An 11,452-nucleotide genomic window follows, 5' to 3' on the forward strand; every position below is an offset into this window, starting at 1 on the left:
ATCAATCATTTCACATTCCTTATATAAAGCAAACCAGATGGCACAATATTCTTGTTTTTTTATTTAGTGATAGCCAGGGGCACACTCCAACACTTGGACATAATTTACAAACAAATCATTTGTGTTTAGCGAGTCCGCCAGATCAAAGGCAGTAGGGATGGAAAGTATTCAGTCCCCTTGATTTATGTGAAAAAAGTATTTATGTTTAAATAAATATATGTACATTTGCAAAAATATCAAAACAACTGTTTTTGCTTTGGAATTATGGGGTAATGTGTGTAGATTGAGGATTTTATTTATTTAATACATTTCAGAATATGGCTGTAATGTAGCACAATGTGGAAAAGGGGAAGGGGTCTGAATACTTTCCGAATGCACTGTATAAGCAGATTTCAATGTAATTCCAATGCAAGAACCTTCCCAAAATATTGTCTCCTCGCTGATTTCAACTGCCCCCTTAGTCACTTTATCCTGGCCCCGGGTCTGTATTGCCCAAGAATGGTTGAAAAATCACAACATTAATTTGAAATTAACCCTACAAATAGCACTATTGGGGGATTTGGAAATACATAGTCAATCAATCAACAATATAATACTCTTCTCAAAAATATTTTCTAATGCTGTCTGGTCAAAAATAGTATGACATTGTTGCAGCCCATAGCATAGCATTGAATGCAAGGAAAGCCAGTGAGCATTTGGCCTCCCTTGATATTTTTTAAATAATAATAGCTAATTGCCATTTGCACAGTGTTTCCTCCGACACATTGGTGTGGCTGGCTTCCGGGTTGGATGCGCGCTGTGTTAAGAAGCAGTGCGGCTTGGTTGGGTTGTGTATCGGAGGACGCACGTCTCTCCCGAGTTGTAGCGATGAGACAAGATAGTAGCTACTAAAAACAATTGGATACCACGAAATTGGGGAGATAATTAAAAAAAAAGTATATATATAAAAAAATATAAAAAACAGAAGTTGTATAAGTTTGTTTTACTCACTGCTGTTGCACACTCTGCCAACCCGGATGTCTTAGCCGTGTCTGAATTCTGGCTTAGGAAAACCATCAAAAACCTTGAAATCTCCATCCCTAACTATAACATTTTCCGTCAAGATAGAACTGCCAAAGGGGGCGGTGTTGCAATCTACTGCAAAGATAGCCTGCAGAGTACTATCCAGGCCAAACAATTTGAGCTTCTACTTCTAAAAATTCACCTTTCCAGAAACAAGTCTCTCACTGTTGCCGCTTGCTATAGACCACCCTCTGTCCCCAGCTGTGCCCCCCCATCTATCTTCTGAGCTCGTGCTACTAGGTGAGCTAAACTGGGACATGCTTAACACCCCGGCCATCCTACAATCTAAGCTTGATGCCCTAAATCTCACACAAATTATCAATGAACCTATCAGGTGAAACCCCAAATCCGTAAACACGAGCACCCTCATAGATATCATCCGAACTAACTCGCCCTCCAAATACACCTCTGCTGTTTTCAATCAAGATCTCAGCAATCACTGCCTCATTGCCTGCATCCGTAATGGGTCTGCGACCCAACGACCACCCCTCATCACTGTCAAACGCTCCCTAAAACACTTCTGCGAGCAGGCCTTTCTAATCGACCTGGCCGGGGTATCCTGGAATGACATTGATTTCATCCCGTCAGTAGAGGAAGCCTGGTTATTCTTTAAAAGTGCCTTCCTCACCATCTTAAATAAGCATGCCCCATTCAAAAAATGTAGAACTAGGAATAGATATAGTCCTTGGTTCCCTCCAGACCTGTCTGCCCTTGATCAGCACATAAACATCCTGTGGCTTTCTGCATTAGCATTGAATAGCCCCCGTGATATGCAACTTTTCAGGGAAGTTAGGAACAAATATACACAGGCAGTTAGGAAAGCTAAGGCTAGCTTTTTCAAACAGAAATTTGCATCCTGTAGTACAAACTCAAAAAAGCTCTGGGACACTATAATGTCCATGGAGAATAAGAGCACCTCCTCCCAGCTGCCCACTGCTCTGAGGCTAGGTAACACTGTTACCACCGATAAATCTACTATAATTGAGAATTTCAATAAGCATTTCTTCTGGCTACCCCTATCCCGGTCAACTGCCCGGCACCCTCCACAGCAACTCGCCAAAGCCCCCCACCATTTCTCTTTCACCCAAACCCAGATAGCTGATGTTCTGAAAGAGCTGCAAAATCTGGATCCATACAAATCAGCCGAGCTAGACAATCTGGACCCTCTCTTTCTAAAATTATCTGCCGAAATTGTTGCAACCCCTATTACTAGCCTGTTCAACCTCTCTTTCATATCGTCTGAGATTCCCAAAGATTGGCAAGCTGCCACGGTCATCCCCCTCTTCAAAGGGGGAGACACTCCAGACCCAAACTGCTACAGACCTATATCTATCCTACCCTGTCTTTCTAAGATCTTCGAAAGCCATGTTAACAAACAGATTACCGACCATTTCGAATCCCACCGTACCTTCTCCGCTATGCAATCTGGTTTCAGAGCTGGTCATGGGTGCACCTCAGCCATGCTCAAGGTCCTAAACGACATAACCGTCATCGATAAGAGACATTACTGTGCAGCCGTATTCATCGACCTGGCCAAGGCTTTCCACTCTGTCAATCACCACATTCTTATTGGCAGACTCGACAGCCTTGGTTTCTCAAATGTTTCCCTCGCCTAGTTTACCAACTACTTCTCTGCTAGAGTTCAGTGTGTCAAATCGGAGGGCCTGTTGTCCGGACCTCTGGCAGTCTCTATGGGGGTGCCACAGGGTTCAATTCTTGGGCCGACTCTCTTCTCTGTATACATCAATGATGTCGCTCTTGCTGCTGGTGATTCTCTGATCCACCTCTACGCAGACGACACCATTCTGTATACATCTGGCCCCTCTTTGGACACTGTGTTAACAAACCTCCAGACGAGCTTCAATGCCATACAACTCTCCTTCTATGGCCTCCAACTGCTCTTAAATGCAAGTAAAACTAAATGCATGCTATTCAATCGATCACTGGCCGCACCTGCCTGCCCGTCCAGCATCACTACCCTGGACGGCTCTGACTTAGTATACGCGGACAACTACAAATACCTAGGTGACTGGTTAGACTGTAAACTCTCCTTCGAGTCACATTAAGCATCTCCAATCCAAAATTAAATATATATCGCAACAAAGCATCCTTCACTCATGCTGCCAAACATACCCTCGTAAAACTGACCATCCTACTGATCCTCGACTTCGGCGATGTCATCTTTAAAATAGCCTCCAACACTCTACACAACAAATTGGAAGCAGTCTATCACAGTGCCATTCGTTTTGTCACCAAAGCCCCATACACTACCCACCACTGCGAGTTGTACGTTCTCGTTGGTTGACCCTCGCTTCATACTCGTCGCCAAACCCACTGGCTATAGGTTATCTACAAGTCTCTGCTAGGTAAAGCCCCGCCTTATCTCAGCTCACTGGTCACCATAGCAGCACCCACTCGTAGCATGCGCTCCCGCAGGTATATCTCACTGGTCACCCCCAAAACCAATTCCTCCTTTCGTCACCTTTCCTTCCAGTTCTCTGCTGCCAATAACTGGAAGACTCTGGAGACTCATATCTCCCTCACTAGCTTTAAGCACCAGCTGTCAGAGCAGCTCACAGATCACTGCACCTGTACGTAGCCCATCTGTAAACAGCCCATCTATCTACCTCATCCCCATACTGTATGTATTTATTTATTTTTGCACCCCAGTATCTCTACTTGCACTTTCATCTTCTGCACATCTACCAGTCTAGTGTTTAATTGCTATACTGTAAGTACTTCGCCCCCATGGCCTATTTATCCCTTATCTCCCTTATCTTACCTTATTTGCACTCACTGTTTAGACTTTTTTCCCCTACTGTATTATGTTTTGTTTATTCCATGTGTAAATCTGTGTTGTATGTGTCTAATTGCTATGCTTTATCTTGGCCAGATCGCAGTTGCAAATGAGAACTTGTTCTCAACTAGCCTACCTAGTTAAATAAAGGTAAAATAAAATAAATTGCTTGAGCGCAATTGAGGAAGCTGTAATGACTGAAAGGGTCTACAGTGTTTTGTATTCTACAGTATACTACACAATTAAATAGCAAGTACATAAATACTACACAATCGAGGGACACTACAGTGTTGAGTATAGTATTATACAATATATAGTAAGCACTATAGTATTTAAAAGTAAATTGTAGTATTTCTATGTATGTTGAGTCAGTTCTCATCTCTGACAGCTCAACTACTATTTCTGAATGTTTTATTGAAAAGCTTATAGCCTTAATAATGCTTTTTCTTAGTCGTTTTAATTACTGGCCATTACATTTTGCTGCAGTCATATTAAATGCAAACATACTTTCTAACACTCCGACAATATTGTCAAAGAAGCCAGACTCAATTAACAAGAGACAGCCATTGCAACATTCATTTCTGTGGACAAATGAATGACCCTACGTTACTCACAGTTCAGAAGAATCTCCCCAGCTACTCTTAGAAAACTGCTTCTCTCTCTCTTCCCTCAACTATTTTTTCATTCATTATATAGGAAGGAGAGAGATCAGTCATAAGTACACAGATACAAAACATAAACAAAATCTGTATGGTCAACAAATCATGAACAGGAGGGAACGAGACAGTTACTTTGATATCAAGATGAAAGGTTAACAAGGTATGCTAGGAGTAGGGAATAGTGCCTGTGGGTGTGTGAGTAAGTGAACGAGGAACGAGAGTGGATGAAGTGATCACATTAGATTTTGTACCCACTGTCACAGTGGTTTATCCGTCATACACATGTAATGACTTCCCGGTTCAGACGACTTTGTTGTTAAGTGAAAAACAAACCATGGAAAGAAAGAAGAGGGGGGGAGAACAATACCATCGGGGGAAAGGACGTTGACATCAGGTTATGCTGTTATTTATTACTTCAAATTTTATTTGTCAAATGCGCCGAATACAACAGGTATAGTAGACCTTACATTGAAATGCTTACTTACAAGCCCTTAACCAACAATGCTTTAAGAAGTTAAGAAAAAAACTAAAATAAGTGTTCAGTAAAAAATAGATAAGTAGAAAATAAAAGTAACAAATAATTAAACAGCAGCAGTAAAATAACAATAGGGAGACTATACACATGGGGTACCGGTACATAGTCAATGTGTGTGGGCACCAGTTAGTAGAGGTAATTGAGGTAATATGTACATCTACAGTTGAAGTCAGAAGTTTACATACACGTTAGCCAAATGCATTTAAACTCAGTTTTTCACAATTTTTCATACTTAATCCGAGTAAAACTTCCTTGTCTTAGGTCAGTTAGGATCACCACTTTTTATTTTAAGAATGTGAAATGTCAGAATAATAGTAGAGAGAATGATTTATTTGAGCTTTTATTTTTTCATTACATTCCAAAGTGGGTCAGAAGTTTACGTACACAATTAGTATTTGGTAGCATTGCCTTTAAATTGTTTAACTTGGATCAAACGTTTCGGGTAGCCTTCCACAAGCTTCCCACAATAAGTTGGGTGAATTTTGGCTCATTCCTCCTGACAGACCTGGCGTAACTGAGTCAGGTTTTTAGGCCTCCTTGCTCACACACGCTTTTTCAGTTCTGCCCACACATTTTCTATAGGATTGAAATCAGGGCTTTGTGATTGCCACTCCAATACCGTGACTTTGTTGTCCTTAAGCCATTTTGCCACAACTTTGGAAGTATGCTTGGGGTCATTGTCCATTTGGGAGACCCATTTGCGATCAAGCTTTAACTTCCTGTCTGTCTTGAGATGTTGCTTCAATATATCCACAAAATTTTCCCTCCTCATGATGGTGTCTATTTTGTGAAGTGCACCAGTCCCTCCTGCAGCAAAGCATCCCCACAACATGCTGCTGCCACCCCCATGCTTCACGGTTGGGATGGTGTTCTTCGGCTTGCAGGCACCCCCCTTTTTACCTCCTAACATAACGATGGTCATTATGGCTAAACAGTTATTTTTTTTGTTTCATCAGACCAGAGCACATTTCTCCAAAAAGTACAATCTTTGTCCCCATGTGCAGTTGCAAACCGTAGTCTGGCTTTTTTATGGCGGTTTTGGAGCAGTGGCTTCTTCCTTGCTGAGCGGCCTTTCAGGTTATGTCGATATAGGACTTTTACTGTGGATATAGATACTTCTGTACCTGTTTCCTCCAGCATCTTCACAAGGTCCTTTGCTGTTGTTCTGGGACTGATTTGCACTTTTCAAACCAAGGTACATTCATCTCTAGGAGACAGAACACATCTTCTTGAGCGGTATGACGGCTGCGTGGTCCCATGGTGTTTATACTTGGGTACTGTTGTTTGTACAGATAAACGTGGTACCTTCATGCATTTGGAAATTACTCCCAAGGATGAACCAGGTTTTGGCTGATTTCTTTTGTTTTTTCCCATGATGTCAAGCAAAGAGGCACTGAGTTTGAAGGTAGGCCTTGAAATACATCCACAGGTCCACCTCCAATTGACTCAAATGATGTCAGTTAGCTTATCGGAAGCTTCTAAAAGCATGACCTAATTTTCTGGAATTTTCCAAGCTGTTTCAAGGCAGTCAACTTAGTGTACAGTGGGCAAAACAGTATTTAGTCAGCCACCAATTGTGCAAGTTCTCCCACTTAAAAATATGAGAGAGGCCTTTAGTTTTCATCATAGGTACACTTCAACTATGACAGACAAAATGATTTTAAAAAATCCAGAAAATCACATTGTAGGATTTTTAATTAATTAATTTGCAAATTATGGTGGAAAATAAGTATTTGGTCAATAACAAAAGTTTATCTCAATACTTTGTTATATACCCTTTGTTGGCAATGACAGAGTTCAAACGTTTTCTGTAAGTCTTCACGAGGTTTTCACACACTGTTGCTGGTATTTTGGCCCATTCCTCCATGCAGATCTCCTCTGGAGCAGTGATGTTTTGGGGCTGTTGCTGGGCAACATGGACTTTCAACTCTCTCCAAAGATTTTCTATGGGGTTGAGATCAGGAGACTGGCTAGGCCACTCCAGGACCTTGAAATGCTTTTTACGATGCATTTCGTTGCCCGGGCGGTGTGTTTGGGATCATTGTCATGCTGAAAGACCCAGCCACGTTTAATCTTCAATGCCCTTGCTGATGGAAGGAGGTTTTCACTCAAACTCTCACGATACATGGCCCAATTCATTCTTTCCTTTACACGGATCAGTTGTCCAGGTCCCTTTGCAGAAAAACAGCCCCAAAGCATGATGTTTCCACCCCCATGCTTCACAGTAGGTATGGTGTTCTTTGGATGCAACTCAGCATTCTTTGTCCTCCAAACACGACGAGTTGAGTTTTTACCAAAAAGTTATATTTTGGTTTCATCTGAATATATGACATTCTCCAAATCTTCTTCTGGATCATCCAAATGCTCTCTAGTAAACTTCAGACGGGCCTGGACATGTACTGGCTTAAGCAGGGGACACGTCTGGCACTGCAGGATTTGAGTCCCTGGCGGCGTAGTGTGTTACTGATGGTAGGCTTTGTTATTTTGGTCCCAGCTCTCTGCAGGTCATTCACTAGGTCCCCCCGTGTGGTTCTGGGATTTTTGCTCACCGCTCTTGTGATCATTTTGACCCCACGGGGTGAGATCTTGCGTGGAGCCCCAGATCGAGGGAGATTTATCAGTGGTCTTGTATGTCTTCCATTTCCTAATGATTGCTTCCACAGTTGATTTATTCAAACCAAGCTGCTTACCCATTGCAGATTCAGTCTTCCCAGCCTGGTGCAGGTCTACAATTTTGTTTCTGGTGTCCTTTGACAACTCTTGGTCATAGTGGAGTTTGGAGTGTGACTGTTTGAGGTTGTGGACAGGTGTCTTTTATACTGATAACAAGTTCAAACAGGTGCCATTAATACAGGTAACGAGTGGAGGACAGAGGAGCCTCTTAAAGAAGAGGTTACAGGTCTGTGAGGGCCAGAAATCTTGCTTGTTTGTAGGTGACCAAATACTTATTTTCCACCATAATTTGCAAATAAATTCAGAAAAAATCCTACAATGTGATTGCCTGGATTTTTTTTCTTCTCATTTTGTCTGTCATAGTTGAAGTGTACCTATGATGAAAATTTACAGGCCTCTCTCATATTTTTAAGTGGGAGAACTTGCACAATTGGTGGCTGACTAAATAATTTTTTGCCCCACTGTATGTAAACTTCTGACCTACTGGAATTGTGATTGTGACAAACGTGAACAGTGAATTATAAGTGAAATAATCTGTCTGTCAACAATTGTTGAAAAAATTACTTGTGTCATGCACAAAGTAGATGTCCTAACCGACTTGCCAATACTATAGTTTGTTAACAAGAAATTTGTGGAGTTGTTGAAAAACAAGTTTTAATGACTCCAACCTAAGTGTAGACTTCCGGCTTCAACTGTAGCTAGAGTTAAAGTGACTATACATAGATTATAAACAGAGAGTAGCAGCAGTGTAAAAGAGGGTTCTGGGTAGCCCTTTGATTAGCCCTTTGACTAGCTGTCTTTATGGTTTGGGGGTAGAAGCTGTTAAGAAGCCTTTTGGACCTCGACTCGGCACTCATGGTACCACTTGCCGTGCAGTCGCAGCAAGAACAGTCTATGACTAGGTTGGCTGGAGTCTTTGACAATGTTTAGGGCCTTCCTCTGACACCGCCTGGTATAGAGGTCCTGGATGGCAGGAAGCTTGGCCCCAGTGATATACTGGGCCGTACACAATACCCCCTGTCGTGCCTTGCGGTCGGAGACTGAGCAGTTGCCATACCAGGCAGTGATGCAACCAGTCAGAATGCTCTTGATGGTGCAGCTGTAGAACCTACTTTTGATCTGCCTGTACTTTTAAAGACATGGTGTTCACACTACACTTTACACAGTACTCACACTGTGAAAAACACGACCATATTACTCTAACAGTCCTGTGAAGGACCAGCGTACCCTTAATCGACCAGAGATGCTACTCGGGCAGCATTTTGGTTTTGAGCTCTGTCGCACACCGGGTGGGACTGATTGTATGGGGGCTGTCCCTGACCCATGGGCCTCATTTGACCAGAGCGTAGTTTCACAACAGGGAAGGTGAAGGACGGTAACTTCTCAATAGGAGGGTGTGCAGTGACATTAATAAAATGCCTTTAAGATACAGTGAGCAACAGTGAAATAGTCTCGGATGATTAGAACATATCTTTGTCCTAAGGGTGCTATTGGGAGCTCATGTTCAGCGGACACTTTTTTTCATGCTATAAACTCATGACTACTTTTCTATATCCTAAGTCATGAATGGACCACTGACTAGTGTCTTTTTATAACCCATTTGACCCCCTGAGGGGTGTCCATGTACATCCTGCAACACCTGAGGGAGAACAACAATCTGCAGGGAGAGGCTCACCGGAGCTGTCGTATGTACGCCGGCAGGCCAATCGACAGCTAACCATCAGTCATGGTTGAATATATCTTGGGTGCACCTAATAAATTGTCTGGTGAGTGTATTTCAACCCTGTGCAGCTTATTACTATTTAGTCAGTTTTCTCCTCTGAGATCTCAAATACTCTCTTGAATAGCACATTGCCTAAATAATGCTTTTCTGTGTTGACTGATGACTGGCAATTGCATTTTACTGCAGTCATATTAAATGTAAACATACAGTACATCCTTACACCCAGACCAAATTGCCCAATAAAACACATGCAATAAAAACAAGACAACTGTCCCATTGCAACATTCATTTCTGTGGAAAAATGAACCACCCTACATTACTCAAGTATAACGCAAGTGTGTAGCAACCCAAAGGTTGTGCAAATCAGCAAGTAGCTAATTAGCAACTTTTCAACTACTTACTACTTTTTAGCTACTGCAACTACATAGCATGTTAGCTAACCCTTCCCCAAACCTTAACCTTTTTAGCTAACCCTTTAACCTAACTCTTAACCTCAACCCTAACCTTAACCCATAGCCCTAACCCCTAGAGCTAGCTAATGTTAGCCACAACAATTTGCAACTCGTAACATATCATACAAAATGGATGATGGACATCCACACATTAATACATACCATACGAAACATAACATATAATGATCAGCTATGAAAAGCCAACTGACATTTACTCCTGAGGTGCTGACCTGTTGCACCCTCGACAACCACTGTGATTATTGTTATTTGACCCTGCTGGTCATCTATGAAAATTCGAACATCTTGGCCATGTTCTGTTATAATCTTCACCTGTCACAGCCAGAAGAGGACTGGCCACCCCTCATAGCCTGGTTCCTCTCTAGGTTTCATCCTAGGTTTTGGCCTTTCTAGGGAGTTTTTCCTAGCCACCGTGCTTCTACACCTGCATTGCTTGCGGTTTGGGGTTTTAGGCTGGGTTTCTGTACAGCACTTTGATCAGCTGGTTTAAGAAGGACTTTATAAATACATTTGATTTGATATACTAAATGGAGTACCTTGGATTTACATAAAGAATGATATGAAATGCTCTGAGACCATGTTGGGTTCGCTGAGAAAGTGTAATGGCATTTTACTACCAGTTCCCACTTTACTTGGGGTAGGGGATAGTGTGCATGTGTGTGTGAGTAAGTGGATGAAGTGATGAGTTTTGTGTGAGTTTCTGTTGCCACTGTTTCATATATTGAGTGACAAATGGACAGTGGTGGAAAATGTACCCAATTGTCATACTTGAGTAAAAGTAAAGATACCTTAATAAAAAATGACTGAAGTGAAAGTCAATCAGTAAAATGCAACTTGATTATAAGTCTAAAAGTATTTGGTTTTAAATATACTTAAGTATCAAAAGTGAATGTATAAATCATTTCACATTCTTTATATTAGACATAACAGATGACACAATTGTTTAAAAGTGTTTAATGTACGAATGGCCAGGGGCATACTCCAACACTCAGACATCATTTACAAATGAAGCATTTGTGTTTAGTGAATCCTCCAGATCAGAGGCAGTAGGGATGACCAGGGATGTTCTCTTGATAAGTATGTGAATTAGACACTTTTCCTGTCCTGCTATGCAGAGTACTTTTGGTTGTCAAGGAAAATGTATGGAGGAGAAAGTACATTATTTTCTTTAGGAATTCAGTGGAGTAAAAGTAAAAGTTGCCAAATATAAATAGTAAAGTGAAGTACAGATACCTCAAAATGACTTATGTAGTACTTTAAAGTGTTTTTACACCACTGCAAATGAAGAATCAAAGTGGAGAATAAATTAATGTAACATCACTTTATTTACATTAACATTTTTCATTGGCATACAGATTTTTGTACAGTTTTTTAAAATCTTCATGGCTTGTTAGGCGTGTATATGGGAGGCGAAGTCAAGTGCAGGAGAGTGGAGTATAATAAACAGGCGCACTTTAATACCGGTCAACAAACGACAGCACATAAACATACTAGTGCCAAAAAACACAGTCTAATACAAAAGTGCAGCACCTG

The sequence above is a fragment of the Oncorhynchus masou genome, chromosome 32 (genome assembly GCF_036934945.1).
Source record: "Oncorhynchus masou masou isolate Uvic2021 chromosome 32, UVic_Omas_1.1, whole genome shotgun sequence".
NCBI lineage: Eukaryota > Metazoa > Chordata > Actinopteri > Salmoniformes > Salmonidae > Oncorhynchus > Oncorhynchus masou.